Below are 14,740 nucleotides of genomic sequence, written 5' to 3' on the forward strand. Positions count from 1 at the left end.
CAATTGCCGGTAAAGACGAACTTAACTGTCGGTTAACAAATATTTTAGTAATGGTAACATCTTTTAGTGGCAACTAAATCTGCATTTTTTGCATTTAATAAATTTTGTTTATGGTTAACAAATATTCAATTTATTGGAGGTAAAAATTTGACCTTTCTAACAGCATTTGCTATAGCCTGAAATGATAAAATAAATACTCTGCTTTTATTCATTCTAACAGAATGATAATATTCACTCTACAAAATAATATTTCATCACATATACAAACAAAAATGATAAATTCATAGCTTTTACAGTGTCAACACCAAAAAAGAAGTACACAGCTTGAATGAGCAACTTAATCCGATCTCTCTTCACCTGCTTTGTGACCCTACTTGCTTTCCTGGCCACTTTTCGCAATCCAATCTCTCTTCACCAGCAGAAAAAAAGTGTACCTTAATGTACAGAATAAAGCGTAAACTTTATTAAATTTAGTTTATTATGTCTTGAGAACAAATTCACAAATTTGATAGCCTCTGATTCAGTTCATCGGGTTTATCATCTCTTACCTCCAGTTCAAAATATAATTCAAGCAGTGTTCCAATGCTCCAAGAACTTGTCTGACTAGCCTATCAATGTTGGATTTATATTTGTGCCTACCCCAATGAGACTACTTCAGCAGATTCATGGCAATAATTTTTTATAATCTAGAAAAATATCACTACACAATTTAAGTTAGTAGAATATTAATTTGACTCCTAGAATGCTCCAAACAACTAAAGTAAACACACTAAACATTTTAGAGCCACTTAAAAACACTCATTGAAACATCAAAGAAGAGGCGGTATCTAGTGATTTATATCCTCACGAACATATAACGAATTGAAAATTAAATCTACTTAACTCCACTGAGTCAAGCTTTTCATTTTTCTTCTAGGCATTGAAAACTACATGGAAGTTTTAGCAGTAGAAGGTTACAATAGATGTTAAGATTAAATCTGAAAAGCCACCTTAGGAGTTTAAAGCCTAACTATTATACACTATTAACAAACTCTGACAAAAAAGAATCAGAAATAGAGCAGGTAACTACACTGCCAACTTTTTGAAAAAATTTACACATAAACTCCATTGTTCAGCACAGTAAAAATACCTAATTTCGAGATTTATATTCCTAAGTGGCACATTGCGACAAAATATACTAATCAGTAGGCTTTGTTCCAACTCCATTATAAGCATATACTTTCGTTTTCCTTTTAGTAATTTTGATATGTTTATCGACAAAACAAACACAATGAAGTATATTTTAGAGTTTACAAATACTAGAATTCAAATAAATTAGCATGAAAGGTGCAACTGTCAACAAACATATGGTGTATAACTCCAGTTATTAATTCCAAATGACTTAGAATTTGTACAAAAGCTTAGTAATCGATTCAGAAAAGACTAGTGCCTGAATACTTGGTTTGGATTGTTCAGCTTCGAAAAATGCAAACACCATAAAATAATCATCTCACGCTAAGAATGTAGACGCGCAGAACTATTTTCTTTTACCTCATTTTCAAAATAAAAGAAAAACGCATAACTTTGAAAATGAAATAGCTAGAACAACAACAACAATAACAACAACAACGATCTAGTGAGATTGTCACGACCCCAACCCCGATCGTGATGGCGCCCAACACAATGCTAGGCAAGCCCGACCAATTAACATCTCACAATCTCTTTCTTTATAATTCAATACCATTTTTTCGGGATTTAATACCAATTTAATATAAATAGAAGTATGAATTTAACAGATGAAATGTGCGGAAACCATAATCACGAAAAAATCTCTGTAAAACAGCCCACTGATCTGGTGTCACAAGTCTGAGCCTCTAATACAAGGTTTCACCAATCTAATACATAAATATGTATAAAATGCGGAATAATAAGTGGAGATAGAAGGAGAAATCGGGTCTGCGAACGCCATGCAGCTACCTCGATAACTCCGATGAAAACAGAACGGCAGGAAGCTCTATGCCTCAGGAATACCTGTACCTGCACACATGGTGCAGGGAGTAATGTGAATACTCCGACCCAGTGAATAATAACAATAAATAATGGTTGACAGTAACAAATCACGTAAAGTCACTAAGCAGTTCTATATCAAAACAGTAAAATCATTTAAGCAGCAGTGAATGAGGAAATCATGTGAAATTCTTTAAACCATGTAAAACGGATATAATCAGTATAAATCAGCTCCTCAAGCATTTCAGTTCATTTATTCGTTCTTATCCTCATTTCTCAATTCATATATTTCTCACGATAACCGAATCAATAAATATATATACCGCTGCGGCGTGCAGCGCGATCCTTATATCGCTGTGGCGTACAGCCCGATCCATGATAATAATAGTCGACTGCGCTCACTGGGGGTGTGCAAACTCCGGAGGGGCTCCTTCAACCCAAGCGCTATATAATTGTTGCGGCGTGCAGCCCGATCCATATAAGTAATTGTTGCGGCGTGCAGCCCGATCCATAATATGTATAATATATATCTACTGCGGCGCGCAGCCCGATTCATATCATATAAAATATATATCTGCTGCGGCGCGCAGCCCGATCCATATCATATAAAATATTCTCACTATTGGGTCCTCGACCCCTCTCAGTTATTTAAAAATCACAGCCTCTCGGGCATAATGTGCGGTCGGGATCTCAGCCCTCATATCTCTTTCTATTTATGATTAACATTTCGAAAATGTGGTTCATATCATTCTTAAATAATTGGAAACATGACTGAGGATATAAATTCTTTAACAAAGTAAGTGAGGAAAACCAGTCAAAAATCCCCTAAGGGTTCTACAGGTCGGCACAAGGCCCCAAGCATGGCAACAAGCCCAATTCGCAATAATAAAGTATATGTCTCAATCAAAAATGTAGTAAAATATCATTCGACATGGACCAAGTCACAATCCCCATAGCATCACGCTCGTCACACAGCGTGTATCTCAACTAAGTATAGCACCACGTTGTGCAATTCTGGGGTTTCAAACCCTCAGAACATCATTTAAAATCATTACTCACCTCAAACTGGCCAAAACTCTAGCTCGCTATGCCCTTGCCTCTCATATTGGCCTTCATGCGCGTCGAATCTATCCAAAATCAGAACGAATAGGTCACAATATGCTAAGGGATCATAGCCCAAGCGAAAACATTCGAAAAATATCAAAAAACCCGAAATTAGCAAAACTCGAGCCCCGGGCCCACGTCTCGGATTCGGTACAGTTTACATTTTCAGAATCCTCATACCCTCACGAGTCTAACCATGTCAAAATTATCCAATTTCGATACCATTTGGTCCTTCAAATCATCATTTTACATTTTTGAAAGGTTTCACAATTTTCTTTCCAAATTCCATCCCAAATCACGAATTAAATGATGAATTCAGTGATAGATTCATGTATTCTAGACAAATCTGAGTTAAAATCACTTACCCCGATGAATTTCTTGAAAAACCTTCGAAAAATCGCCAAAATCCGAGCTCTCTAGGTCAAAAAATTAAATAAAACCCAAAACCTCGTATTTATAGGTACCCCCTCAGATTTCAGCTACCGCGGGCCGCACCAAATCGACCGCGGTCCGCACAAACACAGCCGCGGCCGCACAGGCCTTCCTCTGTAGTGACAGGCTTTAGTATTTTGGCCATACCTTTTGCTACAGATGTCCAAATTGCAATATCTATACCTTTCTGGAAACTCGACACGAAGGAATCATCTCAAAATTCCTTGTAGATCAAAAGATATGAGCTTCTGAAGTTTGACCAACGACTAGCGGATCTTCATGACCGCGGCCCGCGGACCATTTTCCGTGCCCAGCACTAAACCACCGCGCCCAGCACTAAAACTTCTGCCCCCATCCATTTTCTAAGTTCAGGAATGTCCGGACTCGCTCAAAACTCACTCGAAACACACCCGAGGCCCTCAAACCTCAACCCAAACATACCAACACCTCCCATAACATCATTAACACCTTGTCGAGCTTTCGAATCACTCAAAACAACATCAAAACCCCAAATCAACTTCGGATTCAAGCTTAAGAACTTAGAAATTTCAAATTCCACAAACAACGCCAAAACATATCAAATCAGGTCCGATTGACCCCAAATTTTGCACACAAGTCATAAATGACATAACGAAGCTATTACAACTCTCGGAATTTCATTCCGACCTTTATATTAAAATCTCACCTATCAACCGGAAATTGCCGAAATCTCAATTTCGCCAATCCAAGCCTAAACCTTCCACGGACTTCTAATATGCATTTCGATCACGCTCCTAAGTCCCAAATCACCTAACGGAGCTAACCAAATCATAAAAATTCCCATCCGAGATAAAATACACATAAGTCAAATTTTGGTCAAACCTTTCAAATTTAAGGTTTCAAATTGAGAACTGTTCTTCCAAATTCATTCTGATTACCCTGAAAACCAAAACCAACGATTTACATAAGGCATAATGTATACACGGGGCAAGTCATGCCCAAAGACTGGCGATCAAAGTGCAAAAGTTCAAAACGACCGGTCGGGTCGTTACATCCTCCCCCACTTAAACACACGTTCGTCCTCGAACGTGCCTATAGTTGTTCTAGAAGCAAACCAATAGCTGAATAACTTTACCATGCATATGTCTGGGGGTGATCCCATGTCACCCTATCTCATATAGGTCTGATAACACATTGTAACTAAAAATTTTACAGTCCAAATCCCATAAACCATAGAACCACATTTCCACTTCTAAAGTTATCGATACGATCAGAATCTCACTTCTATTTTCATAATTAGCCCGAACAAGCTGTAATCACCATACTTGCAATCTCAGGTGCAATCACTTGATATGACACATAACTCAAACACTCGTAGTGATAACTTCTAATTATAGCAGCTGCACACAACACCGGAACACCGATAGAAAAACTCTTATCAACTAGAGTCTCACCCCAACACCTTCATATACTGCCAATGATCACTAAAACACGCGGTAAGCCATAACCATTTCCCAGATTAACCATTCAAGAGGACACTCTTCCTTTGGCAAATACCACAACAAATTTTTGAGTTGAAGCTCGATATTATCCTTCCAATATGTTGAAATCGAACCTATTCGTATTCATTAATGATCCCAACGATCTCCTCTAATCCAGCACACCACTCTGGTGACATGGTACCTTAATATAGGCCTAAGCCACAACTTGCATAATACGTGCACCAATAAGCAACAGTCCGAACATACCTCCAATCATGAAAATGACTCAAATGAAAGAGTTGTACTTCAAGCTCACTAGTACCGCCATAGCACAAGGCTGAGAACCCGACTCGCATCGTAGGAACGTAACACACGAATCTAACCTGCAAGATCATACCTCCACATAACCTCTCTGCGATGTGCGATCCTATCCAACACTGCTCTATATGGACCACCTCAAGTCACTATGCTCGAAATCGATAACCACGTACAATTTGATGTCTAGAACCAAAGAAAATCATCATACCCACGGTAGAGCAAATAACCTACATCACACAAACCCGACAGGACATAACCAATACACCATTCACCAAGCAACACCAAATTTCTCTTCCCGCTCAACTTCCACTATGAAACCCTAATCGAACCGTACCATAAGTGCCTATAGCCAACGAATCACAACACCTTGCAACACAGAAAGGTAACTCATAGATCTCCCCAGATTATTAATAAGCTCAATAACAATCGAATCAACACATCCCTCAGCAATACAATTCGGAGCCAACCAAGCCGAGTCAAATTAGAACATGAATCTGTGTTGGCCTGCCAACGAACTCCTTATCACAAAAATCCTGAAGCTGCTCTACAACTCCCTTAACTCTGCCGGTGCCATACGATATAGTACCCGGTATCAAATTAATACTGAAATCAATAACCTTGCCCGACGACATGCCCGACCACAAGAAACATATCCGAAAAGTCCCTCACCACCGGAACTGAATCAATATGAAGAGCCTCAGTACTGGCTCCCATTACAAGAGCCCAATTAAGAAAGGCAAATCCTTCCCAGCCGTCCGATGGGCCTTCTAAATATAAAACCACTCCACTAGGGCATAATCCTACGGACCTCGCCACTCAATCCGTGGCATTTCCGGCATAGCCAACAATGTCGCCTTAGTGTAATAGTCCAGAATGACACAATACGGAGACAACCAGTCTGAACCCAATATCAGATCCAAAATCTAACATACTAAGCAACAAAAGATCCGCTCGAGTCTCCATATCTCGATAGTCACTAAACAGTGCTGATACACACGACTCACAACCTCCACATAGCCTGAATATGAGAACTTCCCGTCTCCAACTCCATATGGCCCATGAATCCACATATCTGGTTCCAATTCCGCCGTCTGAATGCATACCACACCTCGAATACTCAATCATTCCACGAGAGATAATCTAGAATTCCTCTGTGCCACCAAGTAAACACGAGTATCAGCAGTCGTTCTAACCGGAAAATGCCGCAATACTACCGATGTATCACCAACTTAATCACATTGCCCTTTCTGAAACATATGCCCTCGTCAAATCACCCTAAATTAGCAATACCATTTCCTTAATCATCCGAAGACCCTTCCTCTAATTATCTTAAGCTCGTTCCTCTAATTATCTGAAACTCGCTCCTCTAATTATCTGAAACTGCCTGTGCTGCCTAAGAATTATATGACTTTCCATTCAAAACTGAACCGCAACCTCATGCACACACTTCCCAGTCATTTATAACATACTGCATAACCCATACCATTCTAGGATACCCATGAGAACTTCATATCCCTTCCGAGCCACATACATCTACGTACTCAACTAGTCAAGAACTTTCCATTGATACCATCACGAAGAAAAATCACTATACATCACATGCTCTGTATGCCTATAGAAAATATACATCTCCAAACTGCAGTAGAAATCCTCAAGGACTCTTCGAATTCCATTTGCACAAATTAAACTGATCCTTATACTAGACCAAGCTAAGCAAGCCATCAAAACCCAAGAGCATTGCTGCAAAATACCTGTAAGAGCTCATTACCTCGAACACACACAAGGAGTTAATCATATCCTTACCATACTGATCCGGTCTACTATCAAGCTGCTCCATCTATCTAAACTTCCTTCTGATTCATCTTCAACTTGCAATTCCCTCTTGCTATAGCACCATAATTCTTCAACCCAGGCTTAGTACACAAGATTCAAGCATAAAACCACATTGTTTAAGAACCATAAGCCGCTGACTACTCTCTCAAATATTCCAAAAAGCACTACATTCAAAATACTTTGCTTTGAAGAACTTCCTGCGGATCTAAATCTGTTACCTCCTAATATTAATACATAGAATCCCACAATTAATATAGAAAACACCACAAGTCTTGACGTCTTCCAAGGAAAACTCAGTTTCTATCCATAAGTACAACTTGAAAATATCCAATTGTTACATGTAAAATTTTGAACACAATAGGACCATTCTCTAGAGGCATCCACTCTACTTAAACCGTAGTTAAATTGATTAAACAAACCGAACAACCTGTGCTTCATTTGCACTCCGACACTGTAGAATGTGACCTCATTTCAATATAACAAAGCAATTTCCTGCCCTATGCACCGAGCATTCCTTACCAACCACGACTTAAGTCATTCCCCGATTCTTGTACACCCATAAAGCATAACATAACCTTTATTGAAATTTCCTTTACTCGAGCCATAACTGATTCACAAATATGCCTCAAACTGGAACCATTAGAACACATAACCGTGCAATCAACTATTCAATAGCGGACTCCCCTACTTGGCTCGAGGCCATAGATCAACATACGCTCAATAACTCATAACGATTATACTTTATTGATGACATGATACCATAATGAGATTAAACTCAAATCTTTTATAAGCTTGTGAAAACACAGATCATCTAGAGTTTTAACTCTTCTGCAAATCTCGCATTCCACTCTCGCAACAGTTACACCCAGTCACTAAGCGACCCAATTTAAGTTGCAACACATATCCTTCACTCGCAAATCTAACAGACACATAAGGATCGTACAATCTCAGAATACTTCGCATGAGATAACCCACCTTCTTCGCCTTAAACTAACATTTATGTATACCTTCCACCGTCATACACATTACACAGTCACTTAATTTTCCTGAGTCTGAACACATACCGCAACATGAAATTTACTTCACTCCAACTAGGAGACATGAAAAGACTCTTTGCACACCCATAACTCGGGGCTATACCTCAAGTCAAGATGGATACATCTCGTAATACTAACATACTCATCACATAGTTGTCAGCCATCACTTCTACTAATAGGGACACTACCGAACATATAAGTTCAAAAATCCTTGCTCACACAATCAGCACCTTGGTGCTCAAGCCATAGGCAAATATTCGGCCTCAAGTCCTCTAGACTGGCCCAACATCAAACTCACAGAGATCACATCTCGCCCCTCGATCAGGGAATCACAAGCCATCAAGGCATATCTGATACTGAGCGCTCATGCGCACATACGAACGCGTGGAAGGAATTTCAAGAGTTACTTTTCAAGCTGAATCAAGGACGCACGATAAGAATTCAAGAATGTGAAGTTTTCCTAAAGGTTCTGCAGCCTCTCGAAGATAAATACAGACGTCTTCGTACCGATCCGCGAGACTCTACTAAACCGGCTCATGACTTGCGAGACCAAGTAACCTAGGTTCTGATACCAACTTGTCACGGCCCCAACCCCGGCCGTGATGGCGCCCAACACAATGCTAGAAAAGCCTGACCAATTAACATCTCACAATCTCTTTCTTTATAATTCAATTCCAATTTTTTGGGATTTAATACCAATTTAATATAAATAGAAGTATGAATTTAACAGATGAAATGTGCGGAAACCATAATCACGAAAAAATCTCTGTAAAACAACTCACTGATCCGGTGTCACAAGTCTGAGCCTCTAATACAAGGTTTCAATAATCTAATACAGAAATATGTCTAAAATGCAGAATAATAAGTGGAGATAGAAGGAGAAATCGGGTCTGCGAACGTCATGCAGCTACCTCGATAACTCCGATGAAAACAGAACAACAGGAAAGCTCGCTCTATGCCTCAGGAATACCTATACCTGCACACATGGTGCAGGGAGTAATGTGAGTACTCTGACCCAGTGAGTAATAACAATAAATAATGGCTGACAGTAAGAAATCACGTAAAGGCACTAAGCAGTTCTATATCAAAACAGTAAAATCATTTGAGCAGCAGTTAATGAGGAAATCATGTGAAATTCTTTAAACCAGGTAAAATGGATATAATCAGTATAAATCAGCTCCTCAAGCATTTCAGTTCATTTATTCGTTCTTATCCTTATTTCTCAATTCATATATTTCTCACGATAACCGAATCAATAAATATATATACCGATGCGGCGTGCAGCCCGATCCGTATATCGCTGTGGCGTACAGCCCGATCCATAATAATAATAGTCGACTGCACTCACTGGGGGTGTGCAAACTCCGGAGGGGCTCCTTCAGCCCAAGCGCTATATAATTGTTGCGGCGTGCAGCCCGATCCATATAAATAATTATTGCAGCGTGCAGCCCGATCCATAATAGGTATAATATATATATCTGCTGCGGCACGCAGCCCGATTCATATCATATAAAATATATATCTGCTGCGGCGCGCAGCCCGATCCATATCATATAAAATATCCTCACTATTGGGTCCTCGACCACTCTCAGTCATTTAAAAATCACAGCCTCTCGGGCATAATGTACGGTCGGGATCTCAGCCCTCATATCTCTTTCTATTTATGATTAACATTTTGAAAATCTGGTTCATATCATTCTTAAACAATTGGAAACATGACTGAGGATATAAATTCTTTAACAAAGTAAGTGAGGAAAACCAGTCAAAAATCCCCCAAGGGTTCTACAGGTCGGCACAAGGCCCCAAGCATGGCAACAAGCCCAATTTGCAATAATAAAGTATATGTCTCAATCAAAAATGTAGTAAAATATCATTCGGGATGGACCAAGTCACAATACCCATAGCATCACGCTCGTCACACAGCGTGTATCTCAACTTAGTATAGCACTATGTTGTGCAATTCCGGGGTTTCAAACCCTCAGGACATCATTTAAAATCATTACTCACCTCAAACTGGCCAAAACTCTAGCTCGCTATGCCCTTGCCTCTCAAATTGGCCTCTACGCGCGTCGAATCTATCCAAAATCAGAACGAATAGGTCACAATATGCTAAGGGAACATAGCCCAAGCGAAAATATTCGAAAAATATCAAAACTCCCGAAATTAGCAAAACCCGAACCCCAGGACCACGTCTCAGAATCTGGTAAAATTTACATTTTCAAAATCCTCATACCCTCACGAGTCTAACCATACCAAAATTATCCAATTCTCATACCATTTGGTCCTTCAAATCATCATTTTACATTTTTGAAAGGTTTCACAATTTTCTTCCCAAATTCCATTCCAAATCACGAATTAAATGATGAATTCAGTGATAGATTCATGTATTCTAGCCAAATCTGAGTTAAAATCACTTACCCCGATGAATTTCTTGAAAACCCTTCGAAAAATCGCCAAAATCCGAGCTCTCAAGGTCAAAATATTAAATAAAACCCAAAACCTCGTATTTATAGGTACCCCCTCAGATTTCAGCTAACCGCGGGCCGCACCAAATCGACCGCGGTCCGTGCAAGCCAGTGCGGTCCGCGCAAACACAACCGTGGCCGCATAGGCCTTCCTTTGCAGTGACGGGCTTTAGTATTTTGGCCATAACTTTTGCTAGAGATTTCCAAATTGCAATATCTATACCTTTCTGGAAACTAGACACGAAGAGCTACAACTTTCGTTTTTGAACCATCTCAACATTCCTTGTAGATCAACAGATATGAGCTTCCTAAGTTGGACCAACGACCTGCGGATCTTCATGACCGCGGCCCGCGGACCATTTTCCGCGCCCAGCACTAAATTCACCACGCCCAGCATTAAAAATTCTGCCTCCATCCATTTTCTAAGTTCAAGAATGTCCGAACTCGCTCAAAACTCACCCAAAAACACACCCGAGGCCCTCAAACCTCAACCCAAACTTACCAACACGTCCCACAACATCATTAAGACCTTATCGAGCTTTCGAATCACTCAAAACAACATCAAAACACCAAATCAACTTCGGATTCAAGCTTAAGAACTTAGAAATTTCAAATTCCATAAACAACACCGAAACATATCAAATGAGGTCCGATTGATCCCAAATTTTGCACACAAGTCATAAATGACATAACAAAGTTACTGTAACTCTCGGAATTTCATTCCGACCTTTATATCAAAATCTCACCTATCAACCGGAAATTGGCGAAATCTCAATTTCGCCAATCCAAGCCTAAACCTTCCACGGACTTCCAAAATGCATTCCGATCAAGCTCCTAAGTCCCAAATCATCTAATGGAGCTAACCAAATCATAAAAATTCCCATCTGAGATCAAATACACATAAGTCAAATTTTGGTCAAACCTTTCAAATTTAAGGCTTCAAACTGAGAACTGTTCTTCCAAATTCATTCTGATTACTCTGAAAACCAAAACCAACGATTTACATAAGGCATAATGTATACACGAGGCAAGTCATGCCCGAAGACTGGCGATCAAAGTGCAAAAGTTCAAAACGACCGGTCGGGTCGTTATAGAGATCCCACTGTTGGGGTCCGGAAAGGGTAGTGTGTACGCAGACCTTACCCCTACCTCGAGAGATAGAGAGACTGTTTTCAAAAGACCCTCAGTTCAAGAAGACGAAAAGATACAATATAACAGTACCTTCAATAAAACCCATTGAAAAAATAATGGTATCACCAGAACCAAGAAATAGCTAGAAGTGGAAATAAAATGAATGTCAAAATATGAAATCTAATGCAAACCAAAACTAGTATACCTTCCATCAATAACTTACACCAACAGTTTGAAGATAATAAAGTTGGAAAAATATCTTCTATCTCAACAGAACTGATATGTACAGTGGATGCATCAGTTAACTTACTTCAATAGTTTTGACATATGATGCTTAATAATTTGGCTTGATAGATGATGAATATTAATATTGCGCATAGAAGATACGAATTAATTTGTTTAATAAGAAAAAAAAGTATTATGCCACGAAAACAAGAATCCAAGTTTATTACGGCGGAACACATTAGATACATGCATGTGTGTGTATATATATATATATATATATATATATATATAATCTTGAAAGGTTAGTCGCAAGCACATAAATGGAATAAGGTGGATAGAAAATTGTAGTTTTCGATTATAAGAACAATTTGTTAGTAAAAAACAGAGTAATAAGGTTTCAGCCTTCAATATTTAAGAACTTCATATGAAATTCACTTCTAATTCTTCTCTATATGAGACAACTTGGGAATACAACCAAGAATGTTTCAACTCAAAATAAGGTAAACATTTAATTAACATGAATAAGTACGTGAAGCAAATTTAGTTCGTAAACAATTCACATCTAACGAATGATATAATGAACTGTTAAAATAACTTAAAAACATATTGGATAGACAATGTTCTCTCATACATAAATTAATTCATTTTACTGCAAATGATTGAACATCTTTTACCAGATGTATAATATTATTATATCAAGAACAATACAAGAACAAGTTCTCAATACAAAGACATAATAAAGAACTAGAAATGTGATTCAAAAAAATCAGCTACTATATTTTCTATAATCTCAATTATCAACAGAAAGGGGAAACTTACTTTATTAGAGTATGGGACAAGACAACATAATGTAAATGCATAAGAAATATCTCTATATTGTGAATTCTCCTGCACTTATTATAAAAACAATATTAGTAATTAAATTATACTCACTACAAACAATTTAAATGCATATCAATTTGATTTTATATAAAACATGTCTGCCTTCAACAGAACTTGAGAAGCATACCCGTATCGCAATTCTAATTACCAAATGAAATCTCCATTTTTTCACAAGACCCAATTCACCAGAATGCACCTTAAATTTTACTTTCTTTTTCTCAATTCCGCATAAAAATTATGGATCAAACTTAGGTTAAGTCTACATTGAACCTTTCCAATAGAGGTTCTAGAGAAAAAAAACTGATATTTAATGAGGCCTACCATCAAAGGAAGAAGAAACAGATAAGGTCGAAAGTACAGAGAAACGAACAAAAGAGCCGTGACCAGTAGAGAAACCCTAGTTTCGATCAAATCTGTATTTAATCTAATCGGCATAAGGACCTAAAGAAGGCACACCTTCTTCTGTGCTCACTACGAACACAAAATTAATATTTATACACTTTTGCTTTGCATTTCACGAGCAAAGGGTCATCAAAATCAAAATCAAAAGAAAAAAAATCGAGAGATTACCTGGTGATGGTGGCCGGTGATGGTGAGAGAGATGAGTTAGGCACTGACAACGATGATAGAGAGAGAGAGAGAGAAGTTTGCTCAATATTACGGTTTGCTATAGCAGAGAAGATCTATTTGCAACTTGGAGGGAGGGAATATTTTACAGCAAAAAGTTGGAGGGAGAATAAAACCAATAGAAATAGACTTAATTTTTTAACCTTTACTGGCCATTACTTTGAATGGCTAGTAAAAGAACACGATTTCGTGGCAAATACACAAATGCCACTAATATTTGTACTGAGAGAATTAAATTAGGGGCAAGTAGCTAATTGCCACTAAATAATTATCGGTAAAAGCCTTTTTTGTGGTAGTGTCGTATGATTTATTGCTTGAATGTCACTTGTTTTAATTGAAGAAAATGCCTTGATTTCTTAATTAGATGAAAGGATTTTCATTATTATTCTTGCTTGATCTTGTTTCTATCTACATACATTGTGAATTAAAATATTGAGCTTCATATTATTATATTTGCTGGCCCTAGTAAGTGTCAGAGTCGACCCTTCGTCACTACTTCTTCGAGGTTAGACGAGATACTTAGTGGGTACATATTTTTATGTACCCACGCTATACTTCTGTGCTTGAATGTACAGGCTTTAAGGCATGTGCATCTGGCCATCAGCTCGGTTCGTAGATTTGGACTCCTCAACTCGAGACTTCCCAGTGAGCTGCCCTTCTGAGTCGTTCTGCAGCAGCTGGAGTCTCTCTTGTTTTTACGTTTTTGTGTATTTCTTTTCCATACAATAGGATAGTATAGTTTTGTATATTCTACTAGATTGCCCACATACTTGTGACACCAGGTATTGGCATACACATTGGTAGACTTATGATTTTTGGCTTATTTTCATGATTTCAATTCATATTTATTACTTCCATTTAGTTATGCTTAAATTTTAAACTCTAAATTTCTTAATAAATAATAAAAAGTTATCACGTACTAATTATTCAAATGAGAATTTACTAGTTGATTAGTGTTGGCTTGCCTAACAACGGTGTTGGGTGCCATCACGACCTTATACGGAATTTGGTTCGTGATAACATAGCATCAGAGTACTAGGTTCACGTAGATCTCACAAGTTATGGGCAAACCTGGTAGAGTTTTGCGGATCGATACGGAGATGTTAGTACTTATCTTCGAGAGGCTATAGGGTGTTAGGAAACTACTCTTTATTCATCTTCTATCGTGCAGTTAATGGTATACAAAATTTCCTTCTTCTTTTCTCCCATAGATGGTGAAGACGCGCACGGGGAACGTTCC

General features: G+C 38.4%; 1 long non-coding RNA gene across 1 annotated transcript; it reads right to left on the reverse strand.

Moving 5' to 3' along the window:
- Window positions 1-243: 243 nt before the first annotated feature.
- LOC104238730 (uncharacterized) lies at window positions 244-13,627 on the reverse strand. The gene is made up of 5 exons (XR_011402491.1): window positions 13,444-13,627; window positions 12,811-12,879; window positions 1,957-2,016; window positions 549-635; window positions 244-434 (listed from the first exon to the last, which is right to left on the reverse strand). It is a non-coding gene; the product is annotated as an uncharacterized lncRNA (long non-coding RNA).
- Window positions 13,628-14,740: the final 1,113 nt, after the last annotated feature.

Source organism: Nicotiana sylvestris, chromosome 9 (genome assembly GCF_000393655.2).
Source record: "Nicotiana sylvestris chromosome 9, ASM39365v2, whole genome shotgun sequence".
Classification (NCBI taxonomy): domain Eukaryota; kingdom Viridiplantae; phylum Streptophyta; class Magnoliopsida; order Solanales; family Solanaceae; genus Nicotiana; species Nicotiana sylvestris.